This window comes from Sarcophilus harrisii, chromosome 2 (assembly GCF_902635505.1).
Source record: "Sarcophilus harrisii chromosome 2, mSarHar1.11, whole genome shotgun sequence".
Taxonomy (NCBI): Eukaryota; Metazoa; Chordata; class Mammalia; order Dasyuromorphia; family Dasyuridae; genus Sarcophilus; species Sarcophilus harrisii.
The window spans coordinates 512,901,760-512,926,134 of record NC_045427.1 but is presented as its reverse complement, the minus strand read 5'-3'; the positions used below and the strand labels follow the sequence as shown (position 1 = coordinate 512,926,134).

General features: G+C 35.0%; 1 protein-coding gene across 2 annotated transcripts in view; it reads left to right on the top strand.

Annotated features, from left to right (window-relative positions):
* Positions 1-24,375, top strand: part of THSD4 (thrombospondin type 1 domain containing 4) — an 850,332-nt gene that overhangs the window by 327,116 nt on the left and 498,841 nt on the right. The window lies entirely within an intron of this gene.

Here is a 24,375-nt window from a genome sequence, read left to right as displayed (position 1 = left end):
TTCTAGAACCATGATTCTAATATACATATTGTCACATCTGTGTCTTTCTCCATGTGGTATATTTCATTAGTCAAGGAAGAGTTGTATTTCAGCTTTGCCTCTGATTCACCATGATTGTGAAACTCTGAACAAACTACTAACCTTAGTGCCTGGACAATTCTTGAAGACTGTAAGTTGCAAAGTAATTGCTCCTATTCATCAGTAGAGGAGTTTCCTCACCCAGAGTTCTCTGCAACAATAAAATCTCTCACTGTCGATAAGTAAATATGAGGTAATTACTTATCTTGTAAATTTCTTACATAATTTATAAAATTTTTTTTCCCCAAGATAGTTCTGTGTATCCTCAAAAAAGCTCTCTATAAAGTTGGAAAGGATCTCAAAGACTATCTACTCTAACCTGCACCTGACCAAGAACATCCTCTGTAAAGTTGCAGATGACTGATTAGTCAACCTCTCTAGGAAGACTACCATTGAAAAAGAACCCACTACTTCCCAGGGAAATCTATTCTGTTTTTTTTTTTTTTGTTTGTTTGTTTGTTTGTTTTGTAGGATGTTGCTAGCTAGAAGTTTGAGTTTTTATGCCAGATAAACAAAGTTAAAATTTCTATTCTACATCTCATCATCCTATTCACTTGCACTCTCGAGCTTTTAATCCTTTTTTTTTTTTTTTTTGGATTGAATCCATGATTTTTTTTTGGTATAGGGAATTCTCAACATGAAAATTTTCTCTAAACTCTTGGAATCTTGCCTACTTGTCAATCTGGTTTAGCCACACTTGGAAATATTGTGGGCTATATGTAGTCCACTTGCTGAGGTTAAATGACTTGGCTAGGGTACAGATGCATCATAGGTAGAATCTGAACTTTTGTCTTCCTGATTATAAAACCACTCTCTATCCACTGTCATACTGCCTCTCCATGTTGTCTACGTTATCAATGTCTTTGCTAAATGGAAAATATTGTTCTTTGTAATATTCTCTGTTAATGTTTCCTTGGGGTCTCTGGGAGCAGCCTTTGTTTCAGTTCAATAATCACCACAGGAACAGCCAGGTGTTAAAGTCCATATCCTTTATTATGTCCTTCCTGATGCTGAGCAGCTTTCTGGAGAGCCTTTCAGATCAGCCTTGGTTGGTCTCACTGGAGAAATGCAGGAGTCCAGGCCAGCCAGCAGGAAGATGGTAGATAGAACTGAATTTTCCCCCTTGGTTCTGAGAGCTTAAGCTCCTGCTGCCAGTTCTTTGTTTTCTCTGCCTCTGTGGCTTTTCTGGGTCCCAGCTTATATGGTCTACACTGAGTATAAACCAATAAACTAGATAACCATTGTCTTTTACCAATTCCACTGACTTAGCACCTTGTAAGAATCCTTTATTTCAAGTTCAGAGTTCTTGCCCATAACAGTTCTTGAATAAATTTGACATTTTTGAAACCAAGTTAAAAACTTTGTATTTGATATTATTTAATATCATCTTATTACATTCCACTAAGATGCTCTTAGATACTATCTCTTCCATCCGGTATGTAAGATATCTCAGGAACCCTTCCATGGCTTCATCTAATTCATTGATAAAAATGTTGACTTGAATAAGATCAAATCACTGAGATGCTCTATTAGAGTCTTCCTTGATGTTGATGATTATTTTTTGGGGGAAGGGGCAGATATTCAGCTTCTTCCAGTTTCATCCTACAAGTCCTCATCTCTATTTTGTATCTAAAAGCAACATGGGTGATTTAGTCATTTGCTTTGTTGAAATCTAAATGAACTTTGTCTACAGCTTTTCCTTGACCTAATAATATTCTAGTTATGTCAAACTTGAATAAATATAGGAGCCACTAAATCTTACATAAGGATTCCCACGGGTCACATATTAACTTAGTTTTAAAATATAGTTTCATCTTATGCTTTACTGTATTTTTATTTGTTTTGTTAAATATCTCCCAGTTTCATTTTAATCTGTAGGATGTTGCTAGCTAACATGTTAAAATTATTAAACATTAAACAAAATTTAATGTAAATTTAATATTTTTAACATCCATTTTTAAAAGTTTTGAGTTTCAAATTTTCTTCCTCCATCCTCCCTCCCCTCATTGAGAAGGCAAGCAATTTGATACTGGTTATACATGTGCAGACCACGACCTATCTTATAGAATAAATGATATTGCTAAATGATCACAGCTTGGTTTTCTAAATATTCACAACCACTCCTTTAGTAATATGTTGGATATAAATATGTTGTATATAATATTCTGAGAACTAAGGTTTTATTCATGGCCGTCTTCTTGACTATCATATCCCACAAATTACTCATTCTTTCTCCTAACATTCTTCATCCTGTGTTATACCTGCCATTGTTTATGCTATGAGACTTGGCAGGTCCATGTAGGGAATGTCTCCCCTCTCCTTTCCCTTTTCAGTTAAAAGCCCCCTTGATTAGATTCACACAACTCCAGGAAAATATGTTTTTATCAGCCTTTAGTGCACTCTATCCCTGGCCAAGAACCCATCATTCCTATGTTTTGAGCTGTATTCCAGAAATTCAAATCCCATTGTCAGACATGATCATCTTAGCCAGCTGTCCACTTCCCCAAACTACCTTTATCTTCTGAATCTCTAGTGTAAAAAATTGGATCAGAACTTAGGTTTCCTTGTTCTTAGTCCAGAACTACTTTTTCTATGTAACACATTCTCTCTCTAAAACCATACCATTTCTTTTTATTTTAGGATAGATTGCTTTAATCTTCTGCACTTAAAAACTTGAAAAGAAAAACGTAGACTTTCCACATACACAGTGGATCAAAAATAATTTTATATAAATTTGTGAATCTTTTTATATATAATTTGAATGTTACTTTCAAAACTTTCCTGCTTTTCTCTATTTCCTTCTGAACTTTTATGTTTCCCCCTATATATTTTAATTCAAATGCCTCAGTGGTTTTCAAGTTGGGGTTTATTATTGACCAGAGCTTTTAAATATTTCAGATTTATTTTTTCTTATACTATTGTTTTTATTGTGTAAATTATTCTCCTGGTTCTGCTCACTTCATTGTGTATCAGGTTAGTTTTTTATTTCAATTTTATTTTTAGTTCTGAATTTTCTGTCTCTCTTCTCCTTTTCCCACTTATTGAACAGTGAAGAAAAACAAAACCCATTTCAAATATTTTTTAAAAAGTCATGCAAATCAGATTTTCATGTTAGGCTCATCTAAAATAGAAAAAGAAAGAGAAAGAAAATATACTTCAATTTTCATTTTAAGTTCATCAGTTCTCTCTTTTGAGGTGAATAATATATTTCAATATTCTTTGAAGCTTTACTTGGCCATTACGTTGATCACCTTTGCTAAGCCTTTCAAAGTTCATTATCTTTACAATGTTATTGTAATTATATAGTTTGTTCTCTTGGCTCTGTTCACTTCACTACATTATTTCATGCAAGTTTTTCTAACTTTTTCTGAAACCATTATTTTCACCATTTCTTTTTAAAAAACATTTTATTAAAGCTTTTTATTTTCAAAACACATATGCATGGATAATTTTTTCAACACTGACTCTTGCAAAACCTTGTGTTCCAAATTATTCTCCTCGTTTCTCTCATCCTCTCCCCTAGATGTCAAGTAATCCAATATATGTTAAATATGTTCAGTTCTTCTAAACATATTTCTGCAATTATCATGCTGCACAAGAAAAATTAGATCAAAAAGGAAAAAAAAAACAAGAAAGAAAACAAAATGCAAGCAAACAACAACAAAAAGAATGAAAATGCTATGTTGTGATCCACACTCAGTTCTCACAGTCCTCTCTCTGGGTGTAGATGGCTCTTCTCATCACAAGATTATTGGAACTGGCCTCAATCATCTATTGTTAAAAAGAGCCACATCCATCAGAATTGATCATCGTGTAGTCTTGTTGTTGTGGACAATGATCTCCTAGTTTTGCTCATTTCACTTAGCATCAGTTCGTGTAAGTCTCTCCAGACCTCTCTGAAATTATCCTGTTGGTCATTTCTTACAGAACAGTAATATTCCATAACATTCATATACCTTAATTTATTCAGCCATTCTCCAACTAATGGGCATCCACTCAGTTTCCAGTTTCTAGCTGCTACAAAAAGGGCTGCCACAAACATTTTTGCATATGTGGGTCCCTTTCCCTCCTTTAAGATCTCTTTGGGATAGAAGCCCAGTAGAAACACTGCTGGAGCAAAAAGTATGCACAGTTTGATAGCCCTTTGGGCATAATTTCAAATTGCTCTCCAAATTGTTTGAATCAGTTCACAACTCCACCAAAAGACAGTATCTTTTCCTGTCATCTTAGCCAATTTGAGAGGTAGATAGTGGTACTTTAGGGTGTCTTGATTTGCATTTCTCTGATCAATAGTTAATTTAAAGCACCTTTTCACATGACTAGAAATAGTTTCAGTTTCTTCATCTGAAAATCATCTGTTCCTATCCTTTGACCATTTATCAATTAGAGAATGGTTTGAATTCCCATAAATTTGAGTTTAATTCTCTCTATATTTTAGAAATGAGGCCTTTATCAGAACCTGTAAATGTAAAACTTCCCCCAGTTTATTGCTTCCCTTCTAATCTTGTTTGCATTGTACAAAACCTTTTTTAATTTAATATAATCAAAATTATCTATTTTATATTCAATAATGAATTCCAGGTTTGTTTGTTTGTTTGTTTTTAGCCATAAATTCCTTCCTTCTTCACAGATTGGAGAGGTAAAGTATCCTTTGTTCTTCTAATTTGCTTATAACATCACTCTTTATGTCTAAATTATGAAACCATTTTGACCTTACCTTGTTATAAGGTGTTAGGTGTGGATCAATGCCTAGTTTCCACCATACTCATTTTCAAATTTCCCAATAGTTTTCGTCAAATAGTGAGTTCTTATCCCAAAAGCTGAGGTCTTTGCATTTGTCAAACATTAGATTACTGTAGTCATTGACTATTTTGTCCTGTGAAACTAACCTATTCCACTTATTGACTACTGTTTCTTAGCCAGTACCAAATGGTTTTGATGACTGCTTCTTTAAAATACAGTTTTAGGTTTGGTACAGCTATGCCATCTTCATTTGCAGTTTTTCATTAATTCTTGACCTTTTGTTCTTCCAGATGAACTTTTTATTTTTTCTAGCTTTGAAAAATAATTTCTTGGGAGTTTGGTAGCTTCACCATTTCTTACAGCATGGTAGTATTCCAACCCATTGATATTTCACAATTTGTTCAACTGTTCCCCATTTGGTGCTTATCTCCTCAATTTCCAATTCTTTGCTACCACAAATACATCTTTGTACATATGGATCCTTTTTTTTTTTTCTTATTGGGTTGCAGAGTAGGCACAATTGAATACTTTGGCGAATGATTCCAAATTGCTTTCCAGAATAGTTGAACTAGTTCACAGTGCCACCAACAGGTATTAACATACTTGTTTCCCCATAATCCTTCCAGCATTTATTATTTTCATTTTTTTCATCCTAGTGAATTTGATAAGTATGGGGTGAAAAAACAAAATTGTTTCAATTTGCACATTTCTACTTATTAGTGAATTGGAGCATTTTCATATGAATCTTGATATCTTTGTTTTCTTCCACTGAACATTGTTTGTCATTATATATATGTATTTATGTACACATATGTCCCTTGACCATTTTAATTGGTAATTGGCTTATTATTCTTATAAATTTGACACACTTCACTATATAGTTTAGAAATGAGACTTTTATTAGATAAACTTGCTGTAAAATTCTGCCCCCCCCAATTTCTTCTTTTCTTTTCATTTTAGCTACATTCTTTTTGTTTGTACAAAAACTTAACTTTATGTAGACAAAATTATCCATTTTGTCTACTTTGAACCTTTTTATCTTTTGCTTATGCCATGCTATTTCTGCAATTGTCATGTTAGATCATTCTTTTCAAACTAGTTTTTCTATAACAGTCTACTCTTCTGTCAGGGATATTTGAACTAATAAAGGAGATTTTTTCTAGTTTTGTTCTTTTAAAGAAATATTAGGGAAACCTCTTTTGTGCCTCTTTTGAATATCTTTTGAACACTTGATGAGTGGGAGGTAGGAGGTAGGCAGGATTTATCTTCCAGAATAATTACTTAGAATCAAAAAAGTATTTGTGTATCCTAGAGGTGATGAGAAAATTGCATTTCCTCTCTGTTACTGCAATGGGAAGTAACACTTTTCAACATTAAATAATATACATAAACATTCTTTTTTCCAAAGAATGTTCAAATGTCAAGTCTGATATGACTCAGTTCTTCTAATAGTATAGTTATTTTCTTGGTCCTTAGATCTCAGCATCTAGGACATACAAAGGATAGAGCAGTGGGCTTAGAGTTAAGAAGACCAGAATTCAAATGTGACTTCATATAGCTGTATGCCCTGGACAAGTCACTTAATCTTTGTCTCAAATTCCTCAACTGCAAAAAGAGAATAATAGAAGTACCTGCCTCAGGATTGTTGTGAGGATCAAATAAAATAATATTTGTAAAGCACCTACTCCATGTAGTGCATGGTACATGTTATTGTTCAGTGGTTTCAATTGTATCTGACTCTTTGTGACCCCATTTGGGATTTTCTTGGCAAAGATGCTGGAGTGGCTTGCAATTTCCTTCTCCAGCTCAATTTATAGATGAGATAATTGAGGCAAATAGGAATAAGTAACTTGCTCAGGCTCACACAGCTAATAAATATCTGAGGCCATTTTTGAACTCAGGGAAATGAGTCTTCCTGACCTCAGGCCCAGCTCTCTATCTATTGTGTGAACAATTAGATACTTAATAAAAAGTTATTTCCTTTTCCTTACTTTTCTCTTGGACAAAGACCTCATGTTTTGAAGTATTTAATTACAATATATGGTTTATGTAAAAACTGGGAGGGTGGCTATGTGATTCAGTGGATAGACCACTGGGCCTGAGTCAGTAAGATCTGATCTAAGATCTCAGATACTAGCTGTGTGATCCTGTGCAAGTCATTTAACTCTATTTGCCTCAGTTTCATCATCTGTAAAATGAACTAGACTAAAAAAAACACAAACTGCTGCATTGTCTCTGCCAAGAAAATCCTAAATAGGGTCACAAAGAGTTGGGCACGATGGAAAAATGACTGAACAACAACTGCCCTTTAACATTTTTTGCCGCATTTCTCCCTTTCTGTCCCTATTACTGAAGAACTGAAAGGAAGCCACTTAGGACTGAAGCCCTTCTGTGTGTTTCTCTCATTAATGGGCTGCCATGTTTAAAGAACTAATCGAGCAGCCAGCCTACTACTGATCTTCTTTATGATGAGCCATTTTTGTGACTAGCTGGGATGATTCTCAGAAAGCAGACCCATTCTGTTGCTGCAACTGTAAGAACTTGTGTTCTTGTATTGATATCATTTTTAGGAATTCCAAGTCACCACTACATCACTTGTGGTGAACAGGCTACATCACATAATAAATTCAGAAGAAGAGCTGGAATAAAGAAGGACATCACAGAAGTGTATAATCTAAAAAGATGATAACTTGAGCATGTGGTAAGGGCAAGGAAAATCATTGGACCCTCTGGACCTTCCCTTGGTAGGGGGATATTCTTTGTTGGGAATCCTGGGACAAGCGTCACACAATTACAGCAGGCACGGATGGTTTGCTGTGCTGGTTGGAGGGAATGATTAGATCACACATCATTAGAGTAACCTCACAATGGCCTTTTTCCTTGTCCTTTTGAATTGTTCTCTCCACGTCTGCCTGTCCTTTGTTTCTCTGCTCAAGTGGCTTCCTCACAACTGGAGCAGAAATTTCCTCAAGAGAGGCTTTAAATGCAGTGCTTCACCCCGAGATCTTTCTTAATTCATCAGACAGACATGAAAAGCAGGAATGAAGAATCCCCATCACTTGCATTCTCCGGTGACGTGCTAATTTCTGATGATAGCCTCACGGCAGGCAGCTGACACTGGCAACCTCTGAATGGGGCGTACGTAGCCTCCAGGTAGCCTTCAGAGTTTCTGGCTGTTTGTCATTAAGCAACAAGTCACTGATGTGAAGGCTCCCCAAACATCTGGAGGGGCTTTGCTGAAGACCTGGGATTTGTAAAGGAAACCAAGCACAAAAGCAGATGCTGGAAACTGTTGCTCCCATTTGACTTGATTGCCTCTTCCCAGGGGGCTGAACTGCAGTGAGTTGGCTTCTAAGAAACACATTTCATACAAAATCCTTAAACCCAACCACGGAGAATCTAAATTATCATGGTTTGAGGTTTCACATTTCAGTCCACTGCATGCGGGGAAATAAAGTGAGAATTGCTGTATTTTATCGTATCCTCCATGCTGAAACTCCCCCAGTCTGTTTAATAAGCTAAGGTTTTAGGGTAATAGTTTTTAAAATTTTGTGGTCATAGATCATTTATTTGAATTGCAGAACCTTACTCCCAGCTGTAACATTTGAATGATTCACATATTAATAAAGGAAAGCTTGTGTGTGTGTGTGTGAGAGAGAGAGAGAGAGACAGAGAGAGAGCAAAAGACAGAGAGAGGGATGTATTCATATACAAATTACATGAATTTCACACAATTTAGACATTTTTAGAAAATGGAATTCAAGCTACATTCTTCATTCCATCAATAAATCTTGAGGTTTGGAATGTTTCTCTTTGGTTTAGAGGTAAAAACTGGAGTAGAGTTGCAAAAAAACCAAAGTTAGCCCTGATATAATGAAAGTTTTTCTAATAATGAGAAACATCCAAAATGAAATGGATTGTATCTATGTATGGGGTCTGAATGAATGTGTTTATGCATATACCTGAATGGTGTCATTCTACTTTTTATAGGTCAACAATGGGTATATTGTAGAGGGGATTCTATTCTGTTATTGGTAGGATTAATTGATCCTCAGGTGCTTTGTTTCATGAATTGTAAAACTTAGTTCTATCCATCTGTCATACTTCATTTTCATTCTATGTCCAGCCAGCCTTTAATTTTGTTTTAAAAAACAAACAAGCATTTATTTTGTGCTCCTTTTCATTTTCCTCTCCCTATTGGGAAAGAGAAGGAAAGCAAAAACAAAACTCCTGATACAAACATACAGAGTCAAGCAAACCAAATTTCCACATGTAAGAAATGACAAAGGAAAGGATTTAATTTTTAATTCGGGAAAACTTGATTGAACTGATATAATAAGTGCTTTGTCCCTCATACACACCCATGACCTCTTGTAAGCAGCTTTGGAAATGCAGATTATTGTTTGTAACACCTTGCAATCAAGAAGAATTAGATTTTAGTGCCTCTAAAATGCCCTTTCACTCATTCTCAATTTCTCTTCTTTAGATTATGGAGTTTTATGATGTGGAAGAATATAACTTCCTTGGGAGAATATTTGGGTGCACATAACTGGAACTCAGGGTTATTGAAAACATTGCAAATTTTTAAATATATTTAATGTATTAAATGAATATTTGGATAGGCAATTTTTTTTCACTCTTATGTAAGGAGTAGTACGTGATTTTTATATGGTCTAATCTTGTAATTTAATAATCTATTTAAAAATTGAGACATATAGTTGCTTTTCCTTAGATGTTTAATATTTAGGACCTCTCATTTTCATCTTGTTCTTAATTGCATCTGTGCATTTGTTTCATTCATGTTTGCAACTTTCTCTCTCTTATCTTCATTCCAAAGTGTTGAAATTTTTCATTTCCTCCAAAGACCAGTTTAAGTCTTTTGCTTCCATGAAGTTTTTCCCTAATTCTTGAAATACCTCTTGCCACTCTGATGTGTTAATACGTTGTATAGTTAATTGTGCAAATATACAATCTATTTCTCATTAGATTTTTTTTTTTAGCAGGGCAGGAACTAAGTTGTTTTTTACCTTGTGTTTTCAGTGACCAACTTTGGAAAAAAAACAATAATAGATATTAATTTAGTTGGCTTGTTTTATCTTTGGTCCCAGATCATATTCCTAAACTAGTTTGCTTTTTCTGGTGGTCTGGATCCAAAGAGAGATTGTCCTGCAGTTATGTTACAAAAGTGACTTAAAATAATCTCTAACTGGATTATTTCAGCATATTCTATCAAAAAGTGAATCTAGTGATTTCTCATTTAGACACTTATTAACTGTGTGAAAACTGGGAAAGTCACTTAACTCTGTTTACCTCAATTTCCTCATTTGTGAGCTAGAGAAGGAAATAGCAAACTACTTCAGTAACTCTATCAAGAAACCCCCAAATGGGATTGCAAAGAGTTGGACATGATTGTAGTGACTGAACAACAGCAAATGGTATAACAGAAAGAGTTCTGGATTTGGAATGAGAGAGTGTGAGTTTAGGTCCTAGCAATGCTATTTATTGTCTCTTTGATCTTGGGAAAGTCGATTTACATATTTGGGTCTATTTCCTTATTTGTAAAATGAGGGAGTTGAACTAAACAATAATTATAGCTAACATTGATATAATACTTACTATGTGTCAGGCACTGTGCTAAACATTTGATCTTATTATCTCATTTGATCCTCACCACAACTCTGTGAAGTAGGTGATATTATTTCCATTTTTACACAGGAGGAAACAGAGGCAAATAGAAGTTTAAAGTGTCTGAGACTGGATTTACAATTTTAGCCCCATGATTTTTCATAGAAATACTTCATTATTCATGTGTCTGTTTAGTTGTGTCATTAGACTTTGTGGCAGAATTTCTCTAGACTTAAAAAATGAGTTACCAAAAATGGCAATGAAACATTTCAGTTACTAACACTGGTGTAGGTTCTCTTTTGGTCCTTGACTGTGCTTGTGTGCTTGAGAGCAAATGCACTACCATGGGTTGAAGATCCAAATGGTAGAAGAGAAAATAGATTCAAAAATAGAGTAATATGCTGATGTTGTCACTAATGTGCAAAAAAAAAAAAAATCTGGTAATTTCTCAGAAACAGCTAAAGTTTTAATATACTGGTAGAATCCCATGGGACTCTAGCCCAATACCTCTGGAATTTGTTCCACTGAGCAGTTGGAAAATTCCATTTTAGGAAATTAAATTGCATCCTAATTACCTAACGGAGTTCATGTATCTTCCAAGACCTTTGACATTAACCAAAGAGGGCTGGCATAATGAGAGTATATAGCAGGATGCTATCCAAAAATTTGGGAGCAAAATCTTCCTACTTATCCATTAGCAAAAATTGAAACCATCTCACAGGAAAATTTTTTTAATCCAATAAATTCTACTATATTATTAATATAGACAAGTCCTGCTTTTTAAAATCCTATAATAATTTATTTATTTATATGAAAAAGTATTGCTGTAAAATGGGATGCTTGGTGAAGTGAATAGATGACATATAGTTAGGAAAATCTGAATTCAAATACTGGTAATTATTAGCTAAGTAATAGAACCTGGGCAAACCTTTCAACCTTGCTATATCTCAATGTCCTATGCAAAATAGGAAATTGGACTCCATGCTCTTCAGGATTCCTTTTAACTCTAAATCTATGAACTTGTGATTCTGTGATTAGATAGAGGGTTATAGAAAGGAAATAGTCTTCACTGAAGAGAAGGGGGAGAAAGGTCATTTAAATATATGGCAGTGAGTAACTTGGTCATTGAAGAGGAAAGGCAGTGGTTCTTTAGCCTTTGCAAGAAAGTCAACATTCTTTTTACCATAAATCTTTTGGACCACCTACCCTTCCCTTACATCATAGTAATTACCCACTGAGAAATTACAGAGTAAAGAGCCACTATGACAAAAGACTACTATGAGTTCAGTAACACTGTTAAATGAATTTGTTTTCATTTGGGACAACCCCCTATGTGCCTCTGAAACATAGCAATGCCAAGGGGTATGCATGTGCACATATTTTTCCACTCTACAGATGGTATGTTTGCATTTTTTATTACATAGGATAATTTAATAAGATACCTAATGCTGTTTTTTTGTTGATTTCAAAAGCTGGGAAATTTGGTTAAAAAAGTGCTGAAGGTGTCAACCTTTGGATCTGACTCCATATCTACCTTATTTTAGCACTTGTATTTCAGTGCAACAAAGACAAAATACATAAGAATTCATTTTCACAAACATCTGTTATGAGAGAAGGGTTGAACATGCTTCTCAGTTTTGTAGATTCCCAGGAAAAGATCAGAACCAATCTGTGTCCAGAAGTCAGCCAGGTGCTTTTGTATGAAGGTTTGTATTAAAGAATTATCATTTCAAAGCATTATTTGCTGTCTTAGTCTTTAGATGTCAGACCTGGGAGTTGATTGTCATTAACTTTCATAAAAAGTTGTCTGTCTAATCCAAGTCTACTTCAGTTCAGGGGTCCATTGTTGGCACCACATATTTTGTTTGTGCCAAAGAAAGATGAAAATCATAGTGTTTGGTGCACACATGGATCCCTGGATCTTTTGTAAGAAACTCTCTCCATGTCACTCTCCCCCAAGGGCCTTTTAGCCTATTGTTTGGGAACCAGGAGGCTGGTTAAGTGACAAAGTTGATAAAGCCCTGGGAGTTCAAATATGGCCTCAGAATATTTCTAGCTATGTGACCCTGGGCAAGTCATATAATCCTGTTTACCCAAATTTTTTCATCTGTAAAATGTGCTGGAGAAGGAAATAGCAAATCACTTCAGTATCTTTGCTGAGAAAAACCCCAAAAGGGGTGATGACTGAAAATGACTGACAATAGCCTGGTAGAACTGAATAGGGAATCATAGTTATTTCTTAATAAGAGATTGTGGAATCAAGTCTAATGGAATAGAAATTAATTTTAAGACCTCGGCAAAGTTTCTTCAGTATCTTAAAGCAGTTTCCTCAATATATAGAAAGGGTTAGACTAAATGATCTCTGAGCCCCCTTCTAGATTTAACATTCTATAATGTATATCTATAGAGTATGTGGGGGTGGTGGGGGTGGTGAGGGGGTCGGGGAAGTGGGGGAGGAAATGACCTCAAATTCAAACTGAGGAGGTGATGATGATGATGATGGTGATGATGATGATGAATAGCTTCAGGTTTTTTGCAAAAATAGTCAATAATTTGTAGGACCAACTAACATCATTTCTATTGAAATATAATGTAAACCAGTTTATTTTTCCTTTGTTGTCTGATGTGCATTGAACCCAACATTTGAAATTTCTATTCATTGTATAGCCATCAAGAATCTTACACTTTTTGGAGTTGATAGTATATTTATAGACAAGTAGGTGTATTAGACTAGGTTTTTAAAATGGAGTCCAGGAGCCCTTGGAGGTCCCTGAGACCTTCTCAGAAGGTTCATGAGGTCAAGACAATTTTTATAATAATACTAAGACATTTAAATTTCTAATATAAGTCCTAACAATAAGAATGATAATTTAATTATATAACAACATATTATGTTATATAATTATTATAATATATATTATGTAAGCACATGATAAAATAAGTATAATAAACAAAAGCTCTTTGATGATTCTCAGTAATTTTTTTTTCTCAGTAATTTTTAAGAGTATAAAAGGGTCTTAAGACCAAAAACGTTTGAGAAATGTTATTATACTAGAGAAAAGATATTTGGATTAGCCAGTGTATAGTCCCAAAGGATCTGTGATTATATCCCTGATAGACTGTTGTTTTTCCTTCATTTTTGAAAAGCATCAATGACATTAGGAGAGTGATGTTTTGACTTGGATTTAAGTGAGGCACAGCTATGCAAAGTTATTAGCCTTATTCTTTCCTCCAGAGTCATCTCTCCTGATAGATAAAGTAGGAATTAAACCCATGATATTGTCACCTAGTTTTTGTTAAATTAGTTTAATTTGTTCCTATATCATTAACATTGAAGCTCAGGTTCCCAAACTCCTATACAGATCCAATAGTAGATTTTACACAGATTTTAAATCCATAAGTTTATGATTATGGATTTAATGTCACAAGGAGTTTTCTAACTCCTCTTAACTAACAAATGAGATAACTGAATGGGAACAAGGACTTAAGTCCCATAAGGCAAAGTACTCAAAAGAGTAGATATAATCTTAATTTGGGGCATTCTATTGACTTTTCTTGGCCTTTGAACTGACTATAGAAGCTTATAGCCTTAGTTATGTAGTATAAAAGCACCAACCTTCCCTTGTTAGAGACACTTTTCTAGCCAGTGTATTTTTCTATGAGCATAAGACATCTACCCAACAAAGACCCTGTACTGTGACTGTTCTCACAGAAAAGAGCCTAATGGTATCAACAGATTGATAGCTCCATAATACAAGAAAATGAATTGCTCCAAAAGTTTTCATATCTATGCTCTCCATGTGTGTCTTCTATGTGTGTAAAATGACTACATGGGTTATTGGAATCTACCTCTTTATGCATGTTCTCTGGCCACATCTTTTGCCTTCTAAGTGACAAAGGGCACTGGACTGGTCTGAAAGATTGAGTTCAAATTTGGTCTCAGAAGTTTGCTATATGTGTGATTCTGGCCAAGTCATTCACTTTCAGTCTCACTTTTCTCATCTGTCACATAGGGATTATAGCTCCTATCTTCAAGATGAAGGTAAAAGAATATAACATAAAGTTTTTTTGCAAATCTCAAAGACCCACATAAATGCTAACCATCATAATTATGTTTAAACTCCATGTATCTTATTTGGTTACATGTGTTTTCTGCATTGCTTCTTCCCTATTGGTGGTTTGGTAGTCCAATTCCTTCTGACTTTTCTAGTCACTTTTTTGATTGTTTTTTCATTTCATGAAAAATCTTTTTTGCTTTGAACTTGGGTGTCCTTGTGTTGGATGGTAAAAAAATAAATATATTGATGGGGTCTCATGAGCTATGATTTTGAATGTGTGCTGACCCACAGAAAACTTTGACCCTGAGGGAATTTTCCTCGAGGCCTTACATTAGTGGGGAAAAGTAAGTTACATAAATATAAACCACATAGAAAATAATGTAATATAATGTTAAGGAGAGCTTGGAGGATCCAGAAAATCTTTATATTGGAAGTGGAGCTTGAGGTTTTGAAAGAAGCTAGAGGGAGATAAAGGAGAGCATTCCTGACATGGGCTCAGAATCTTGTAAGTTATCATATTTATTAGGACCCTCAAGAGTTGTTAAACTAAGATTTTTCAGTAGAACTATGGATAAAGTCACCTTCATGTATTAGATAGTTTAATGTCAAAGTATTAATGGTCTCAGATGAAGATCTTCTTATCCTACATCTATGATGATCTTCCTCATGACACTGAGCAAGTTCTACCATCTTCTCAGTGTCAGATCATAAAATAACATAGTTAAAGGTGGGAAGAAGCCATTAAAGATAACTCATTTTACTGAGGAAACTGAGGTACAGAGAGTTTAGCAGGATCACACAGTTCAAAAAGTTCCTGAAATGGGTTTGAACTGGGTCTTGCAGACTATAAATCCAATGCCTGATCCATTAAATCACATTGCTGCTTAAATTTTTTCATTAAAAATTAAGATGTTCAACTATACTCAGAGATCCTTTCCAGCTGCAACAATCCATGGGATGAATATGACTCCTTAGTCCAGAGTCCTAGAATCCTGCCTATGAAGTAATGCTAAGGGTATGTGAACCCTTACAAATTAATATACTGATCTGCCCCACAGTGAATTTCTCTGTTCCTCTGATTTCTCCTTTTATGGTATCTTGGGAGAAGAGAAGGAGCAGGGAGGTTAAGATGCAGTTAATGGAAGATAGGACAAATGGTAACATGTATTGAATACACCAATGTCAGGGACTACAGTATAACTCTTGCTTTTGAGAAATTTACATTTTTGGGGGAATTGTGTTAATCTGTGACCAAATGTTAAAAAAAAGGACGGATGTATAATTTTTTGAAATAACATAAGAAATATGAAGCCGAGAGGACTTTGGAAAAACCTCAGTAGCTGCAACAGTCCTTATGAAAAATGAAAGAGAATGATATTTCTAATTTGCAACTGAAGAATGCAAGCCAGCCAAATTAAGAGACTAGGACTCTGGAATGAATCTTGTGAGCATAAGTTGAGTTTCTTCACTGAAGCCATAATGGGTAAAGAGGAAGCTTTTAAGTCAGAAATATCTGGGTTCAAATCCTATCTTTGACATATACTGGTTGTGTCATCTAGAATGAATCAACTAAACCTATGAGTGTTCAGGCCAATCTTTAGTTTAGAAGTTCTTAACTTGGACCCATTAGATTGTGAGCCCTTTGAAAAGAGGGATCAACTATCTTTTGTGTTTCTTTATATCCCCAGTTTTTAGCATAGTACCTGACATATAGTAGATCCTTAATAAATTCTTATTGACTAACTTTAGGTATATTTTAGGGGTCTTTGAACTTGGATGGGAAAAAAATTACATCTTTTGGGCTAAGCAATTTTTAAATTTTATTTTTTTTAATTTATGAAATAAAACAAGCATTTCCAAAACATAGTATAATAAAAAAGATGATAGCATGTATGAAACTGCATATTTACTATGTTCAACTTGTTATTAAACCGCTTATACTTTTTAATCAAATAATACCATCACTAGGTCTATTTCCAAAGATGATTAGGAAAAAAAGAAAAGAACTATATGGTGTAAAATGTTTATAGCAGCTCTCTTGGAAAAAAAAAAAAAAAGCTGTTATGGCAAAGAATTGGAAATTGCAAGGATTCCCATCAATTGAGGAATGATTTAAAAAGTTATGGAATATGATTGTGATATAATATTATGGTGCTATAAGAAATGATGAGCTCAATGATTTTAGAAAAACATGGGAAGATTTGCATGAAAAATTATATCTTTGTGTGAATATAATTGATTTCCTTTGCAATTCTATATATTTTATATGTTTAACAATATTCTTCTGATCAGGAATCCACAGGCTTTATCCAATTCTTAAAGGAATGCATGAGATGGATATGATAAACAACTCTTGCTTTAAGGTACTAAGCTTCAGTTTTACTGTCTTATATGGTAAAGGAAATTTCCTGGAAAGTCTCTGTAATAATGACTGTTCAGATGTCCAGTCCTATCCCTATTTCTACATAGTACTAACAAGTTCTGTGACCCAGGATGAGTAAAAAATCTCCTCTTTCCTGAAAGACTGCATATTTTATAGGAGGAAATGGCTTTGAAGACCCACAGAAGTTAATAATTTGTTTAAGAAAATGTCAGAGAGGGCAGCTGGGTGGCGCAGTGGATAGAGCACCAGCCCTGAAGTCAGGAGGACCTGAGTTCAAATTTGGCCTCAGACACTTAACACTTCCTGGCTGTGTGACCCTGGACAAAGTAAGTGACAAGTCACTTACTCGCAATTGCCTCAGCAAAAAAAAAAAAAAAAAAAAAAAAAAAAAAAAAAAAAAAAAAAGTGACAAATGTTCCAATGTTAGACCTCTGATTCCATCCAAATCCAGTGCCCTTTTCAGTGACATCCATTGTGCATCCACAAAGTTCCTGTGCTTTGCTGAGAACTAAAAGGAAGGCAGACAAAATATAATATGTTTGCTTTGTAAAGAGCTTGTAGCCTTTTTAGAGAGATGCTGCACTTATTTTACAATCTCATGTGCTTGTGTTTAATACATGAATAAGTGAGTAAACTCAAATGAATAAAATAATAGCTGACATTTATAGTCACAAGGACACTGCGAACTAGGTAGCACCTGTATTGCTCCATTGTTCAGGTGCACAGCTTGGTCATTCAATTAACCAGGATGAAAACACAGGTTTTCTGATTTCAAGCCAAAGGGTTTAAGTACTGAAGGAATTTAGAATAAATACAAGAATTCTATATAGCAGAACTAGCTAAGAAGATAAAAGATAACTCAAAAAGAGGGGGCCATTTAGCTCTGAATGGGACTGATTGGATGAAGTTTTCTCAGTTTATGAAACTAGGCCTAAATCACATAATCCCTAGACCCAGAGAGGGAAGATGAGGTCTTTGACCTCAGGTTTCAGGAAGCCACATGATCTCTATTCCCACCCTGGCTTGCAGGGAGTCATGTGGTCTCTAAAGGTCAGACCCACAGGAGACCCTGTGAAAGCAAATGACATTGGTCAAGGATGGTTATGTCCTTTTAGTCTATCCAATATAAAGGCTCAGTCTTTCACTTTTTAAATCTTGGACAAGCCGGAAGCTGGTCAAGTTTGCAAGCACATGTTGGGAGTTGGAATGGCTCCCAGTTGTGTGTCTGGGCTTCTCCCTGAAGGGACTAAATGAATGCTTTCTCCTTGTATTTAAAGATGTCTCTGATTAGTTAATTTGAGGAAGGGGGTTTAGCCCCTGTCCCACCCAGCTCCAGCATTGAGACCTGCTTCTATATAAAGGGAGGAGGTCTGGGAGATGAGAGTTGTTTGTCCTAAGTTCTGGAAGAGGACATGACGTCAGGGAGGGGCTGCCATGACATGCAAGGGAGTTGGATGTAAGTGAGGGAGGGCCTGCAAGGTCACCTGCCTGACTCTCCTCCAGAGCCATTTGGGCCCTCTGGCCACGTATAGAGCAGGACCTGGATGCAGTGGGAGACCTTGGCCCTTTAAGGGTGATTGAGGCCATCCCCATTCAGTGATTTAGGTTATAGAATATGAGCAAGGGCACAGTCACATTCTTTTCCCCTTCTATCCAAAGAATGGAAAACATTCTGTCTTTATTCTTTTCCCTGGAACAATGTCTGGTTGGGAATGGCTTGGGAGGAACTTTGCTGTCTTTTTTTTTTTTTAATTTTTAATAGTATTTTATTTTTCCAAATAATTTTCAACATTCATTTTTCTAAGACTTTGTGTTCCAAATTTTTATCAGAACTTTGCTTTTTTTTTTTTTTTTTCTAGGTTGTGCTCTTTCCCTAGAAAGATGAGTTTTGTTATTGTGTCCTGGATGCATGGTTCTGGAATTCCCTGTCCCCATTGTTAGGAAATAAAAGAAAACTCTAAATTTCCTTAATAGAAACTGTTATGGAGAATATTAAATAATGTTAAGTTCTTAGGAGAAATGGTTATCATGAAAGTGTGTTTTCTCCAGGCCTCATGGCAAAAACATTGTTTTAGAAATTTAGCGTTACAATGTAACTGCCTGTGTGGGACCTTGGACAAATTTCCCTTTTTCGAGCATAATTCTTCTACATTAAATGAGGGAGTTGGACAAGATCAGGAGTTCTTAAACTGAGCTTTGTGGATATGATGTATTTTAAAAAAATACTTTGATAGCTATGTTTAAGTATAATTCTTTTCTTTTATAATTATATGGATTTTATTTGGATACATTTTAAAAAGCATTATTCTGGGAAGTGCTTGAATTCAAATCTGGTCTCAGACTACTTCTTGAGCAGTTTCCTTAACACAGTTTACCTCAGTTTCCTCATTTGGAAAATGAACTAGAGAAGGAAATGACAAAACTCTTCAGTATCTTTGTCAGGAAAACCCCAAATGGGGTCATGATGGCTGAAAATGACTGATTGAATTTTGGGAAGTGGTCCATGTTTCATCATGACACACAAAAATGTTAGGAATCCATGGACTAGAAAGTCCTTGTGGCTCCTTCTAACTCTACGTTTCATATTTATTTTGAAATTTTTTGGGGGAATTAATAAATAGGAGAGCATCCAGTGGAGGGAAACCAGGATCATCAAGATCCTTGAGGTCATGTCACATAAGGATCAACTGAAGAAATAGGAGAAAAGAAAATTATGCAAGAGGACAGAAGAGGTATTTTTAAATATTTAAAGGGCTATCATATGGAAGGGGGAATAGAATTCCTGGCTTGACTTCAGAAGGCAGAATTAGGAGCTGTGGGTAAAACTTGTAAAAAAAAAAAAAAAGAAATTTAGTCTTGATGTCAGGAAAAATGGCAAATAGAACAGTCCAAAAGGGGGAATGGGCAAGTAACAAATTTTGTCAGGGGATGGCTTATAAATGAATTTTCTAGGACAGAGAACTCTCAGAATGTAAACTTATCCACTGATGCATATTGAGAATGCATCTGTAACTTATGGTTTTAGAGAATTATCTTTCACATAGAATAGAGCATCGTAGAAACTGAAATTTAGTAGGAACTTTGTGCTCATATGAAAAGAATTCCCATTATAGTATTCTCAAGAAGTGATATTTAATAAATAAATGGACATGGTGATATATACATACAGGCTAAAGGATTTAAGAGTGAGTATTCATGTCTTGACATAATTTAAAATATATATACTTGCAATCTCTTCCTTTTTGGATTCATAATCTATTTTTTTTCTTTTTATTATAGCTTTTTATTTACAAGATATATGCATGGGTAATTTTTCAGCACTGACAATTGCAAAACCTTTTGTTACATTTTTTCTCCTCCTTCCCCCCACCCTCTCCCCCAGATGGCAGGTTGACCAATACATGTTATATATGTTAAAGTATATGTTAAATACAATATATGTATACATGTCCATACAGTTTCATAATCTATTTTTAATCTAGTCTACAACTATATGATTTCCAGAATCCATTTGCAATATTTTTTCCTTCCCTCCTATTCAGATTTCATAAGGGGCATGAAGGTGTGTGTGTGTGTTTCTTATTATTATTACTTGGTCAATCAATTGATAAAGTTCAGTAACTGCTTACTACATGCCAGGTATTGCACTAAGCTTGACAATTCTTGAACATTTGTCATATTACTAAAGCATTTAATTCTCCAATGTAATTGTGTTATTTACATCTTAATCCTACATTTTACTGTAAGAAACAGTTCTGAGCCTTTGTGTTATCTAAACCATTCTTTATGATCTTTCTAAGATTACTGATCTTAATTTATTGATTTCATTTATCAGTTCTTTTAGTATACTGGGGTATTTCCTATACTCAACAGCACCTTCCTCCCCCAAATTGGTTAATGGAATATATATATATATATATATATATATATATATATATATATATATATATATATATATATATACACACACACACACACACACACACACACACAGATACAGAGAGAGAGAGAGAGAGTGAATTTTCTCATTTCCCTTTTCTATCTCAAATATAAACATTGTGTTAAGTTGATTGGATATCTACACTCAATCCTTTACTAATGTGGTAAACTCTGGGGGAAGAAGGAAACGAAGAAAGGAAAAAACATCAAGCTACCTAAGGAGGGACAAACTGACCCAGTTAGAAGCATAAATTAAAAATAAAATACATAAAATTCATAAACTAATAAAAAGTAGAATTTGCCAAAACTCCTTTAGTGATCAATAGTGGAATCAATTCTATGTGATTATTTCACTTCTAGACTAAGAAAGAAAGAAAGAAAAAGTTTTTATTTATCTATCTTTCCACATAAATATATGCACACACATTTATATACGGTATCACTATGAATATTTGTTTTCTCCCCAACAGACAAGAATGTATAGCTCCAAATGAGTGTGGCTCTGTAAAAATCCTCACTTGGGGAGGCTACACTTTTTTTTAGTGATATTTCAAATTTATACACAGAACTAGATTATCTGTTATTAAGAATTCTCATAATCTGACCTACTCAATTCCACAAAATTGTATTAAATATTTGCTGTGTGAGGATGCAGAGATAGTAAACACTAGATCCCCAAGTGGCTCAGCTAGCCACTAGCCTAATCTTATTCAACAGAAAGGATTAGGACCTGGGAGTCCCACACTCTTCCAGAGGTTCTATTTTCCATGGATCCAGCGAGCAGAAGTTTTGGCAAAGTGCCAAGTTTGCGATGGTTCTCACAGAATGAATGACCTCTCCTCTCTGAGCAGCCTCACGGATTTGTCAGTCTGGCATATCCTTAATGTGAATTTACCCATTCAGAAGGAGGCTGTGAACCCTCATCTAACTGGCCAAATGCCACCTCTTAACTGAACTTGCAATAGTTAACTGAGCTCTAATCGCAGGACCCTCCCTACAAAAATAGCCTGATTTTATTAAACTGTCTACTTCATCTTACTGAGAAAAATTTTTAAAAAAAGCAATAAACAATGTGTAAAATAATATAACCACCTTGTAGCTATGAGAATGCAACTTTTAGAGCCTCCAGAAAGTAAAGAGATTGCATCTGATGCAGGAGGAAAGGCATAATTTAACTTGCTTAGATCTCTAGGGTCTAATTCTCCTATGATTCAGCAAAGAGGGGTAGCCAATACAATACAGAATCCCACTGATGTGTAATAGTCTCCTGTATTTGCAACTAGGTGAAGCCTTGGGAAATCTGGACTTTAATACTCCTTTATCTCATGTGTTTAGGACCATGTATAGACTAAAACAGGTCTAGTTGATATGTTTTTATTACCACAGACCTCCAACCAATTCTCCTTGTGGCTAGCTCATTTTTTTTTTTTATAGAAGAGGGCCATAGACAGGGGTCAGGCCATTGTGTAAGGAAACCCTCTGTCCCGATTTCCTTACATCCTTTCTCTCCCTTTTGTCTTTAACCTTGAAGCTTTCAGTTCAAATCCTTAATAATGCAAAGATATGTTCCTTCTTCTTTTAGCCTTTAGAATCTTGACATTTCCAGTGAGACCTTTCTCTGGCTGCCTTGTTGTCTCAATACTTTCTCCTGAACACATCTTTTCTCTTTCTCTAGAAGAAAACTGAGAAAAAATTTACATCTAAGGGTTATGATAAGGGTATTATTTCTACAATATATAGAGAACTGACTCAAATTTATAAAAATATAAGTCATTCTCTAATTTATAAATTGTCAAAAGATATAAACAGAATTTTCAGAAGAAGAAATTAAAGCCATTTCTAATCATACAAAAAAGTTCTAAATCACCATTAATTAGAGAAATGCAAATTAAGAGAACTGTTGTCTCCATCACTCTGTGATGATGAGAACCATCTGCGTCCAGAAAGTTTGTAGAGACTGAATGTGAATCACAACATAGTATTTTCACCTTGTTGTTTTCTTGCTTGCTGTTTTCTTTCTCATCCCTCCCACTTTGATCTAGTTTTTCTTATGCAGCATAATAAATATGGAAATGTTTGGAACTGCACATGTTTAACTTATATTGGATTACTTGTTCTCTAGGGAAGGGGTGAGGTGGAGAGGAAGGGAGAAAAATTTGGAACACAAGGTTTTGCAAGGGTGAATGTTGAAAACTATCTTTGCATGTATTTTGAAAAACAAGCTATTGTTTAAAAAGGAAGATAAAACTGTTTTTATATGTAACTGGAAAAATATTATTTAAAAATTTTTAAAGAACTTTGCTGATCTTAAAGTGCTACATAAATTCTATTATATGGAGGGAATGGAAGAAGTAATACCCAAAGATGATCCAGGTTCCAAGCCTCAGTGTTTGGGAAAATAATGGTGCCATGGCAGGTTTAGTGAGCGGTAAAGTAATGAGTTTAGTTTTGAAACTTATGTGTATAGGTGTTGTTTCAAGACATGGAAGTAGAGATTTCCAAAACTTAGCAGTGTACTCTTACAAGCAAGAGAGAGAGAAAGAGAGAGAGAGAGAGAGAGAGAGAGAGAGAGAGAGAGAGAGAGAGAGAGAGAGAGAGAGAGAGAGAGAGAGAGAGAGAGAGAGAGAATTGGGGTGGAATTACAGATTTGGGAATTGTCTGCATGGAATTTGTCATTCAAACATAGTAGCTGTTTGTTTTGCCCACACCATTATTTTTGGATCTTTCTCTAATATTTAGATTTAAACTTCCTTGCCTAACCTTGGTCTCCTTGTCTTCAAACATGGTACCTATTTTGTCCTTGCATATACCAATCAATATACATGATAGCGATCTATCTATACACACCCTGAGCCAGACTGGGTTAGATAAATAGATCAGAGAGAGGAAAAAATATTTATCAATGACTTATTTTTTTAAATTACACTTTAGTGAAAACTAAAGTTCTGTGTCTCTGTTGGAAATAGGATGGCAGCACTGGCTGAAATAAAGGCTTTGCTAGAAGCAGAGAGATGTTGTGTAGAAAGAGGAAGGTAGGAATTATTCTGTGGCTGCTCTCTGGTAAGACTCTGAGAAGGAAGGAGAGACAGGGTTTTGTATGGTGCATAAAGCAGGAGCAAAAGTTTACAATCCATTAATTTAACCTAATGCAAATAGGTTTATGAAAGTGCTGACATCCTGTTATTTAAGAAGCATGAGCAGCATGATAATTAAATCTCTATTTAATTCTAACACATTTATAGTGTATCCTTGCATGGTACAGCTGGAGTAATGTATTTCTAGTATTATAATTTCATAAACTGGAAAAATATGTGACTTGGTGCCAGAAATGAAAGGGTACATTAACTTGAACTTCATTAGTTTAAGCTGAGTTCCATCCTCAGCCTAATTTTGGCTGTAATTACTCATTCCTAAAAATATCCCAGAGTTAGGCTGTCCAGCATCTGACACAGGGTAATGTTGGTGTCTGCTTAATATTTTTTGTTGGAACTTCCACTTTGAAGCAGTATGTCCCTGGTGGAGATCCTTTTGTCATGTCACTCAGTTTTG